Source organism: Alosa sapidissima, chromosome 2 (genome assembly GCF_018492685.1).
Source record: "Alosa sapidissima isolate fAloSap1 chromosome 2, fAloSap1.pri, whole genome shotgun sequence".
In the NCBI taxonomy this organism is placed as follows: domain Eukaryota; kingdom Metazoa; phylum Chordata; class Actinopteri; order Clupeiformes; family Clupeidae; genus Alosa; species Alosa sapidissima.
In genome coordinates this window covers 13,372,393-13,384,581 of record NC_055958.1, presented here as the reverse complement: position 1 = coordinate 13,384,581, position 12,189 = coordinate 13,372,393, and the positions used below count along the sequence as shown (strand labels likewise).

The window sequence follows — 12,189 nt, the reverse complement described above, 5'->3', positions numbered from 1 at the left end:
CTATCCCAAGTGGTCCGCAAGCAGACATGGTAAAATATAATATAGATGAGTTGTTTGCAATATTGAACAAATTTGTATTTAAATTCAAACAGTTCTACAACACTGCCTATGTAAGCTACGCCAGTTTAAATCATATGAATCCTATCATCCAACATGATGATCCATCCTATGGTCCGTGAGGTTATTTTTTACTGGTTAAGTGGTCCTTGGTCTGAAAATGTTTGAGAAACACTGCTCTACAGGTCCACAGGACGCGACAGAATTAGATAATTAGATCTTTTTCTGCATTCACACCTCTCTCCAAGAGTGAGGTATCTAGACTCCTGACAGGTAGCCGTCCTACCACATGCTCATTGGACCCTATACCTATGAGCCTACTTCAGTCCATCAGCCCGATCATCACACCAGCTATCACACATGAAATCAGTGCTTTGCTAACCTTAATTTCCAACAGCATTCAAAACGGCGCAGGTAACACCATTACTTAAAGTGTAATTCCAGCGAAAATTGACCCAAGGGTGTTTTTCTGCATACATAAAACGAAGTACCAACAACCTAGTTAGCGAACCCGGAGTTTATTACAGAAGACTGTTAAGAACACTTACCAACTGTCCCCTACCAGCACCGCAGTCACGCAATGCGGAGAAATTCTTTTGGTCACCTCTATTAACGATTTACGGCTCCCATTGACTTCCATTCAACACATGTAAACAATGAGGGAGCCGTAAACCGTTAATAGAGGTGACCAAAGAATTTTCTCCGGACAATGCGACTGCGGTAAGTGTTCTTAACAGTCTTCTGTAATAAACACTGGTTCTTCTCCCACCTACTTGAATGCCCTCATAGAGGCATATGCTACCCTGCTATCCCGACCGTTGTGCTCCTTAGACATATGACGGCTCTGCCACCAGTACGCTCAGGCCAATCCAAACTTTTCTCATTTGTTGTTCTTCATCGGTGGAACGCGACTGGACATGCCATTACATAACATGCCATTACATCTCCCCCTTTTGGCAGAACTTTAAATCATTGTAATATATTCATCAGTAAATGTAAACCGAGAGGCTAACAGAAGACATTCCATTTCACTGTGGCTATTACGTAAACCTTTAGTTTGCAATAATCAGAACATGTCTTTTCTAATAAACATTCCAATTTTCAAACAGGAAAATAGTGACTTTTTTCTTCTTTTTAACATGTCTTATTGTTTTTCTCTCTTGTCCACCGTGGTGTGCATGTGCGTATGATGTTCAAAGGTCCAGTCTCTCAGGAGCCCTGGTCAGTCTCCCTGACCTAGTCATTGTCCCATCACCTGATGTTGGAGGTCTCTGAGGTGCGAACGGTTGCGCCGCATCTGTCCTCCTTCCGGGGTTTCCACCTCGTATGAGCGCGGTGTAGGTGCAGGCCTCACAACTGTCCCTCTGGTGCGTGTGGGTCTGATCCACACCTGCTGTCCGGGCTGAAGAGGTGGCAGGGTTTGAGTACGGCGTCTCCGGTTGAACGTTTGTTGCTGCTGCAGTTTCAAGGCAGTGTCCTTTTCTCTGAATCTCTTGAGATCAGGCCACTGTGGTTGTAACTGCTCCGGTGACACAGGGATTGGTGTTCTGATTCTCCTCCCCATCAGTAGTTGTGCTGGGGAGCTCCCATGTGCCAATGGGGTGGCCCTGTAGGCCAACAGAGCCTTGTGGAAATCTCCCAATTTCTCCAAAAGGGACTTCACGGTTCTGACGGCCCGTTCAGCCTCCCCATTGCTCTGGGGATAACGGGGGCTGCTTGTCACGTGCATAAAGTCATAATCTCGCGCAAACAGAGCGAATTCGTGACAGGAAAATTGTGGACCATTGTCCGCGACAAGCACTTCTGGGCATCCGTACCTAGCAAACACAGCTTTAATTCTTGCAATAGTCTGTTTTGCAGATGCGCTGTTGGGTAGGTTGCAAACTTCGATAAAGCGAGAAAAGTAGTCTATCATGACTAAATAGTTCCCATTCTGCCATTGGAAAAGATCTGCTGCAACTCTCTGCCATGGTCTGTTTGGGTGGTCGGTAGTGAGCAGAGGCTTGACTGCTGTGTGAGCTTCCCGTGCGCAAATCTCACATCTCTCAACCATCTGCTTCACAGCAGACGTGATGCCTGGCCACCAGACTGATTCTCTAGCTCTAGCTAGGCATTTGTTGATACCTTGATGTCCCTGGTGAAGTCTCTGCAAGATATCAGGTCTCATGCTTTCAGGTATTATGAGTCTCTCACCTTTCATGAGTAATCCTCCATCGTGAAGGACTGACCTGTCAGGCCAGTAGGGCAGCAGCAGCTCGTGTACATCTCGTCTGTGTTCAGGCCAGCCATTTACAATGTATCGACTGAGACGTTTGCATGTGTTGTCTGAACTTTGTGCTCTCTTAATCTGTTCCAGCTTTGTTGGTGTGGCTGGGAGGCTTTCTACTACGCTGTCCAGGTAAGCTTTACATTCCTTTTCCAGGTCTTGCTCTGCCTCCATGGCTGTGGCTGGAAGAGGCGCTCTCGACAGGGCATCAGCTGTTATCAGGTTTTTGCCTGGGACATGGATTATGTTGAAATGAAATCTGAGCAATCTAAGTCTGAATCTGATAATCCTCGGAGGGAGTTCGTCCAGTGCTCTGGACTTCAGGAGGGTTATACTAAGTGGCTTGTGATCAGTCCTTATAGTAAAATCCAGCTGGACTTCAGGAGAGTTATAAGTGGCTTGTGATCAGTCCTTATAGTAAAATCCAGCCCACTCAAGTATCAGGAGGGTTATAAGTGGCTTGTGATCAGTCCTTATATCCAGCCCACTCAAGTATCCCCTCGCAGGCACTCACATGCCCAGGTCGCAGCTAAAGCCTCTTTTTCTATTTGGGCGTATCGCGATTCGGCCTTGGTCAGACTTCTAGAAATGAAAACTACAGGTCTCCATTCACCATCTGGCTGTTTTTCTGTCAACACACCTCCTATTCCATAGGAAGAGGCATCGGCTGATACCATGGTTTCGTGACTTGGGCTGTATTGGGCTAACACAGTCTCTGACCCTATCCTTCTTCGTCTCCAGGAACGCTTTCTGTTGGGGTGCCTGCCATGTCCAGCTGTTCTCTGACTTTAACAGGTCACGGATGGGCTTTGTCAGGTCAGGCAGACGTGGTGAAAATTTGCCCACATAATTCACCATGCCCATGAAACGGTGAACGTCCCCTACATCCTTCGGCTCAGGCATGTCAAGGATCGCTTTTATTTTATCTGGGTCTGCTCTGATGCCTGTTGAGTTTATGACATGGCCCAGGAATCGAATCTCACCCATAGCAAACTGGCATTTCTCGTTCAGAGTGAGTCCAGCTTCTCTGAATTTCTGTAGCACTGTGCAGCCGTTCGTCATGCTCTGCCCGATCCTTTCCTGTGACAAGGACATCATCAGCATGGCACAGGGCTCTGTCAACACCATCAATCATCTGAGAAATCCTCTTCTGGAAATGTTCTGGAGCCGAAGATATTCCAAAAGGGAGCCTCTTAAAGTAGTAGCGTCCCTCTGGTGTGATGAATGTGGTCAACAGCATTGAGTCTTTATGAAGTGGTACCTGCCAGAAGCCTGATGTCACGCTGTCGAGCTTTGTGAAGATTCTGGCTCCTTCTAGCTTGGCCAGCGTCTCATCCACTGCCGGTAAGATGAGCCTCTCTCTGATGACGCTCTCATTCAGATGTGTTAAGTCTACACAAATGCGTATTTTCCCTGATGTTTTCACAATAGGGACCATGCCTGTGCACCATTCAGCACACGGCCTATCACCCCCATCTTCTCCATCCGGTCCAATTCCTCTTTCACTTTGCTGCGGAGGGGAATGGCTACACAACGTGGTGCGGAGAGAACGTAGGGTGTTGCATCGTCTTTCAGCTTAATTTTGTACTCTCCTTTAAGTTTACCTAGCCCTGTGAAGACATCTGGGTAGGTTGAGCGAAAGTGTGCCTCTGAGTCGTCTATGCTATGGAGCTGTGGAATCATCTGCAGTCTGCGAATGGCAGGGAGGCCCAGTAAGGGTGTGCTCAGGTCCTTCACAATGAACACCTCCTCCTCAATCTTTCTGTCGCCTCTCTGAATGACAGCATGCACTTGCCCTTTAACATCCAGGTTGGTTGGTGGGCCCTAGCAGTGGTCTTTGCGGCGTATATATATCTGCGGCGTATATATGCCATATCGATCCTGTACATTATCTGTCTCTGGGATAGCAGTCACGGACACGCCAGTATCCACCTTAAAACGCAGTGGGCTGCCGTTTATGGTAAGTATTTCTGTCCATGTAGACGAATGTGGATGGTCAACAGCTCCTAGATAAGCCCCAGCTGCATCCTCTTCAATGGATTCCAACTTTTGAGCTGATCTGCACACATTCGCAAAGTGTCCCCTTTTATGGCATTTTCTGCACTCAACATCTTTAGCTGGGCACTAAGTCTATGAATGGTTTGGGATTTTGCCACACTTTCCACATTGTTTGGACTTTGTTGTGGTAGCATGAGGCTGAGAATGGTTTGCACGTTGCCAAGATTTATTTTATGAGCCTGTCTCTTAGCCTGACGAGCCAGACCCACATTAAAATGTAGGGTCTGGGCAGTCAGGGTTCGCAGTGCTCAGTCCGAGGGGCGGGATAATCGGTTGTCTTTCAAATTCCCTCTGCACGCAATAGGACAGCGCTATGAGTCGCATGCGGAGCTAGTTGGCTAGTTCAAACTTTTGCCAACTTAATAAAAGCTTAACTCGTGTCACGCTGTTCGCCAACAGCAACATCCATCTTATTTGTTTTCAAGTAGCAGGGAATTCAAGCCAAACCGTTGCAACTCTGCCATCAATCATTATGTTAAGCCCGCCTAACGACTCTATACACGATTTGATTGGCCTGATAGAAGTTTAATTTTTCGAGGTCACAAGCCAACGGAGAGTTGCTAGACTAGCCCGCTGATGAAGGCCAATATGGCCGCAACGCGTAGGCCCATGTGCTTTTAACCAGTTCTTGCCATGAGCCTCAGAGTGCCTCTGCAAACTCTTTTTTCTTTGAAAACCAAATCTCAACTTCATTCTGACATCAACATAATTATCATATCTCAAGCAGCACTAAACTGTGAGGTAAGGCCTCTCTCTCTCTGTCTTTGATAATTAGAAGGGAAAAAACACTTTCTGAAACACTACTAAATGACATAGAAATAAGAAGGATGAATGGCATTAATGACTGACAGCATGAACATATTCAGGGATGTAAACTTCACTACACATCTGCTGCAGGAGGGCAGAATGTCAACTTGGCTCAGAAATGAAGGTATGAGACTGTTTAGATAGATAGATAGATACTTTATTGATCCCCAAGGGGAAATTCAAGAAGTTTAGGTATCTGATCCTGTGTAGGGGAATGTGTGAGTGTCTCTCTCTGTGTGTGTTTACATGTTTAGGTATCTGATCCTGTGTAGGGGAATGTGTGTGTGTCTGTGTGTGTGTATGTTTACATGTTTAGGTATCTGATCCTGTGTAGGGGAATGTGTGTGTGTGTGTGTGTGTCTGTGTGTGTGTATGTTTACATGTTTAGGTATCATATCCTGTGTAGGGGAATGTGTGTGTGTGTGTGTGTGTGTGTGTGTGTATGTTTACATGTTTAGGTATCTGATCCTGTGTAGGGGAATGTTTGTGTCTCTGTGTGTGTATGTTTACATGTTTTGGTGTCTGATCCTGTGTAGGGGAATGTTTGTGTGTCTCTGTGTGTTTACATGTTTGCGTGTCTCTGTGTGTGTATGTTTACAGTACATGTGTCTCTGTATGTGTTTGTTTACATGTGTCTGTGTTGTTTTGTATGTTTTAGGGGTGTAACGATACATGTATTCGTATTTAACCCGAAACGGTACAGGCGTCACGGTTCGGTGCATGAATTTACACGGAGAATACACGGTATAAAAATACATAAAACTTGCGTGCGGATTAAATAATGTAATGCGGAATTACTGCTAAATACGAGAGTTACGAGAGTTCTTTAGCGACACCTAACGCTAATCTGTAGCCTCGCCTTAGCTCTGATTGGTGCCTATGTTATTTTTTTGTCAGGTCGTCGGTCGAGTCAGTCAGTCAGAGATAGCAGCACTAAGCGAGTGGTGGCGACCCATAAGAGTTAGAGGACCTGCTCTTTAAGATTGCAAGTTTGAGAACTTAGGTTACAGTAGTACAGGCGAGAGAGTGGTAGATAAGACGAAACTGTGTGTCGGCGTTGTTCAGCAGTTGTTGGGTAACGTTATGTGAGTGGAAATATATCGAACATGCTACACAAGTACACATATTCGACGCCATCACCCAGATGATGTAGGCTACCAATCACTGAAACGAGAAAAAAAAAACTTTCCCTGCGCTTCACCAGCCTTTGGATACACATACAAATAGGGCCAAAACCTATGGCTTAAAATTATTTCGTAATGACAGAAAGCTATGTAAATCGCGTGGTAATTACCTTTATGTTAGGGTAACTTATAACTTCGCACATGAGGAGCTGGCAGTGTTAATAAGTGCATAGACCGTAAAAGAAAGTGTCAACGCTAACCAGGCTAATATATAATAAACAAATCATGCTGCGGTGAGTTAACGTCAAAGGGCAAAGTCACGTGACTTCTAGTTGTAGTATGTTTATGAAATGAAAGAAAGGAGCAATTTTGTTTTTTTAAAAGAAGGCAAAATAGTGTGATATTTTCACAGTTAGTAGATTATTACTGTACACACACTGAAAAATATTGAGGCAAATTGTAGACCCTTCCATATACAACTAAACATGGATGTTGAAGGTCTTGCTTAAGTGGATTTTTAAAAATCATTATTCTATGTAATTTGCACTTTCAGAAATAAGAGATGCTGTAGGCCTATTTTCAGTTTTATAGCTGATTGTCTTATTTTGTTTACGTTAGAGATGGAGTCTGGGTACTTTATTGTACTGTATCTTACACACTTCAGGCTGTTGCAGGGGAGAGACTGTATGACACTATGTGGTACAGCCTAAGACATGCACAATAAAAAAAATGCTTTTTGCATTTTTGTTTTGCTTTTCCCTCCATTGTACCGAACTCATACCGAACCGTGATGTCCGAACCGAGGTATGAACCGAACCGTGACTTCTGTGTACCGTTACACCCCTAGTATGTTTACATGTTTTTGAGCATGATCACTCTCTTCTACCCCACAGGTTTTAGCCTGGTTACCACAGGGTTATCTCCTGGTGCTGATGCCACACTGCCCTGTCACCTTTCTCTGAAAACTAGCGCTGTTTCCATGGAGATCAGGTGGTTTAGGGAGACTAGATGCATCTACCTGTATGAGAATGGGCGTGTCAGAGGGAAAAGGTTATGAGAACAGAGTGAATGTGAACGTCCAGCAGCTGGGGATAGGGGACGTGTCTCTGATGCTGAGAGAGACGAGGGAGTGTATACATGCCAGGTCATTGAAGGAGAAGAGAAGAGGGAAGTAAAACTACGATTGTTTTATGATAAGTGTGCCGACTCAGCGACAGAAGGCCAAGAAATGTCCAGTCACTACTATCAAATCCATGTACCATTTGCATATTAGAGGTGTGAGTTTGTCTGTTGTGCCTCAATGTTTGCATAAGAGAGGTGTGAGTTTGTCTGTTGTGCCTCAATGTTTTCATAACAGAAGTGTGAGTTTGTCTGTAATGCCGCAATGTTTGCTGTCTCTACTGTTTGCTTCTGCTTTTTTAGTGAGAACTGAGGGCCCGTCCACACGGAGACGCTTTTTAGGTTAAACGCAGAGGTTTTGCTTCGTCTTGGCTGAGCGTCCAAACGAATCCTGTAAACGCACTGCCCGAAACTGCACTTTTCTGAAACCTGGTCCCAGAGTGGAGAAATCTGAAACCGTAGCCCGTTTGAATTCGTTTAGACAGCGAAACCGCACATCCTGCTTGCGTATCAATGATGTCATCGCCACACCTCAGCTGCCCTGGACTTGCACTTAGTATTGCTTAACAATACTAGTTTTCATACATGACATTACCTACGATTACACTCCGTAAGATAAATATCACAACTGGTGCTGCGCAGCGCCGATAGCTTATGACTTGGTGGACTGAACACTGTTTTTTCCCGGCGTTTTTTAATGCATTCTAGCTACTGTCAGTGACGCGAGAGAACTTAAGTTATTAGGAAAGTGCGGTGTAAGTTTAGGCTACATTCATTTGTGCGTAGTGCCAGTGTCATTCATTTATTTTACATGTCTTACAACATATATACATGCATTCAGTCGAGTGAAATCAGATATAAGCATACAAAGACGCTTAGAACTCACGTTAAGCCGATGGTAGCACACTGAATGCAAATGCGCGATTTGATGCAGGCAAACGACTGTTACTAACAAAGGTTTTATAGCAATATTATAAATGTGGCGACAGAATAGCCTAGAACTTGGGTAAGCCTTGCATTTAGTAGCCTAATTGCGGTGATAGCCAAAACTAATGTGAATCACGGACTATCCTACAACCAAAGAAAGTAAAGGTGATTAGTAGGCCTACCTGCGTTAGCCAAATAAAGGACGGGACTGCACCCTTCACAAACCGTCAAATAAAGTTTATTAGTTTTACAGTTGACAGTTCACCATCAGTCCACACAAACAATTCTGGTTTCCTTACACTAACCATTTCGTCATAGCCTATTCTGTCTGTTTGTAAAGCACAAACTTTGGTCAATTTCTGTAAAGAAACAGTGCCACCTATAGGCCTGGGGTATGAAGTAACGTGTTGAGTCGTGTTGAGTTTGGACGCAAATATTCTTGATGCGGTTTCAGGGAAGACGGAGGAAAAAAAGATCGGTTTCGTATGTGTGGACTAGCCCTGAGAAGATGACTCGTAAGTATCTGAAACTAGATGAACTTATGTCTGTGCCACCACTTGATTTGTTTGTTTGTGTGTGTGTGTTGTCTGTGGTGGTTGTTGGTAATTAAGGTCACAAATCTAATGTGTGTGACAATATGCTGTGTGTGTGTCAAGTACGAGACAGGAGAACCAGATGCTTTTCACGAACACCAGAAGGTTATCTTTATTAAATAAGGGGAAAGGGGAAGTGGAGAGTGAGAGTCAGAGTGGAGGCAGTGAATCCAGTGGCTGGAGTGGTGTCTGTGAGAGGCGGAGTGGAGCGAGAGACCCCAGTGGCTGGAGTGGGGTCCGTGAGAGGCTGAGTGGAGCGAGCAGCAGCAGACACCAGCTGTGGTTGGCAGTTCAGAGTGTTCTGAGAGGGGTAGAGGCACAGAAGCGAAGATACAGAAATCTTGAAAACAGTGAAAACAGGTCTGGTTACCAGGAGCGGGCAGATGGTCGTTGTACGGTTGAACAGGTCGGGTCAAACAGGTAGGAATCAGCACGGAGATCAGTTGAGGAAGGCCAACGAACAGGAACACGCTGAATCACAGACGAACTGACACTGAATGTCTGGAGACCTGTGCCTTAAGTACACACACACACACAGCAGCTGGTAACAAGGTGCAGGTGGCAGTGATTTGGAGCAATGAACAGGTGAGCTTCCTGATAGGTTAGAGGGGGGTGTGGCAACAGGCAGAGTGAGGTGGAATAATATCCAGTTAGTGGAGCAGGGAGCAGACTCGTGACAGTGTGAATTTCTTTTTGATAATAATAACACATATTGCTGCTAGTGTGTATTTTGTCATATTTGGAATATGGAATGGAATATTTGGAATTTGTTGATATAATGTTTGCTGGGTGGCCAGAGCAGGTAGTAATGCAGGATGTAAGTACAGAGTCAGATAGCAGAGATTTTTAAGGGTAAGGCTATTTGCACCCCTGGTACTATTAGCAGTGTGTGCTATTCGTACCCTGGTGCAATAAGAAGTGAATTATATTCTTACCCCGGTGCACACAGCAATGTGTCCTATTAGTACCCCGTTTGGTACAAATGCCAATGTATGCTATTCGTACCCCGGTGCACACAGCAATGTGTTCTATTAGTACCCCGTCTGGTACAAATATCAGTGTATGCTATTTGCACCCCTGTGCATTTATTCTGGCATATTGATCACACAATGTAATAATATTTTTGTAATAATAATATATATATATTTTTTTTTTAAAACAAGCAACATGTTTTTTTTGTTGTTACGTAACAGGGTGTGAATAGCTCAGCTGTGTAATAGATAACTATTAACTGTGTAACTTTCCATTCTACTTGCTGTTGCAAATCCAAATGACCCAAAACTCCCTCTAATTTGGCCAACGTATCTGAATTATTGAGACGGGCATGCAGGAATGTTGCAGGATGTAAAATTTGAACCCCGATCACTTTAAATGATTCTGGGAAGACCAAAGATTGAAATAAATTGTGACAATGATTTCACCACAGACCTTGTAGTTATGGTCCTCAAAGCATATGCAGCAGGATAGCGGGTCGCCTGGCACATGATTGTAAACAAATAAACACAGCCCGATTTTGACTGGGGTAAGGGGCCCACACAATCAATGATCAAATGCTCGAAAGGCTTACCAACAGATGGAATGGGCTTTAAAGGTGCAGGCTTAACTCATTGAGTGCCAAAAACGTAATATTACGTTTTTCCTTATCATGCGTTGAGTGCCAAAAACGTAATATTACGTTTTTAGTTTTTTTTTTTAATTACGAAACTAGACACTCTAACACACCTTATATGTGATTTTGGGAACTCTGTGATGAATGAAAATGAAATATATGACAATCGAAAACTCATGAAAACGCATTCTCCATTTCTCCATCTCCATTTCTAGAAAAAAACAGCAATTTTGATGAAAACTATAGCCACTGTTTAGCTTGGGATTTCTCAGGAACAGAGTCGTGTAGAAATACACGGTTTGCACCCACCGAGAGCTTAAAGTCTCACCTTTTTTAAACGAGCCATTGTATGTGTTCATAGCTATAACACAGAATATGCTGTGGCTGTACAAATATCATCAACAATGGTCTAGATTGCTGGCACTCTAGGACAAAGCTTCCGAAAACAGCTTGGCATTCAATGAGTTAATGACAGCATTTTGCTTACCTGCCACCTGACAGACATGACAAGTTTGAACAAACTGTGCAACATCCCTCTTTATCTGTGGCCAGTAGCAATGTTTCAACAATTGATTGTATGTTTTCTTTACCCCAAAATGACCCGCTGATTCCCCATGAGCCGTTTTTAATGCCACTTCACAAAACTTTTCTGGCATCACCACCTGCAAAATCTGCTCTCTCACAGCAGTTCCGGCAGTGGGTGACCACCTTCTTAACAACAAGCCATCCTCCACAAAATAACAGCGACCCAAATTATCATCTGCAGTCAAGTCAAAATATTTCTGTAAGCTCTGATCACTCTTTTGAGCCTCAGCAATGTCAGATCGAGATAAAGGTACTGGTAACTGTGGAATAAATACCTGAGCAGACTTGTTCTTAGAAACATCAGATGAGTTAGCATCTTGCTTAAGGCTGCTACATACCTGACGCACCCGACCGGCAGCGCGACAACGTGACGTCAAAATGACGTAGATCTTGCTGGCGCTCCAGGTTTTAACCCCGGTAGCGCGAGGTAGCGCACCACTCATTTTTTTTCAGACGAGCGCGACAAAGCGGAAACAGGAAGATGGACGAGTTCAAGGGAAAGCTGTCCGAGCAAACAGGCATCTCTATGATCCTTCAATGAAGGAACACAGAGATGCCCAGAGGTGCCAGAATTCATGGCGAGAAATCGCCATGAATGTTGGAAGAGATGAGCCACACTGTAGAAAGATTTGGAAGAACCTCCGCGACCGCTTTGGAAAAGCAAAAAAGAGGTCGCAGGCAGCTGCAAGAAGTGGTGCTGCAGGAGGATACAGACCTGCACCAATTCTTGACGAACTGTCATGGCTTGCCAATTTTGTGAAGCACCGGCCGACAGAAACAAATATTCAGGTAAGCATGTTTATTTTATTTTTTTTATTAATTATCCCTTGTTCAATCAATTCGCTCCTGCCAGAAGCAAACTTTGAATAGCCTAACCCTTTAAATGATACGGTTTTTTAAACATAAATGTTGAATTTGACGTGGCCTATAGGCTATATTATTAACATTGTTGTTTTTACATCAATCCAGACGTGCAGCCCAGCGGCGTTGCCAAGCGCCCAAGGCTTCACAGCTGTGTGGTTCTCTGACACAGTTTGAGTCGGG

General features: G+C 44.3%; 1 long non-coding RNA gene across 1 annotated transcript; it reads left to right on the top strand.

The window, feature by feature from the left end:
* Nucleotides 1–5,053: 5,053 nt before the first annotated feature.
* LOC121695781 lies at nucleotides 5,054–7,737 on the top strand. The gene is made up of 3 exons (XR_006026162.1): nucleotides 5,054–5,122; nucleotides 5,279–5,312; nucleotides 7,206–7,737. It is a non-coding gene; the product is annotated as an uncharacterized LOC121695781 (long non-coding RNA).
* Nucleotides 7,738–12,189: the final 4,452 nt, after the last annotated feature.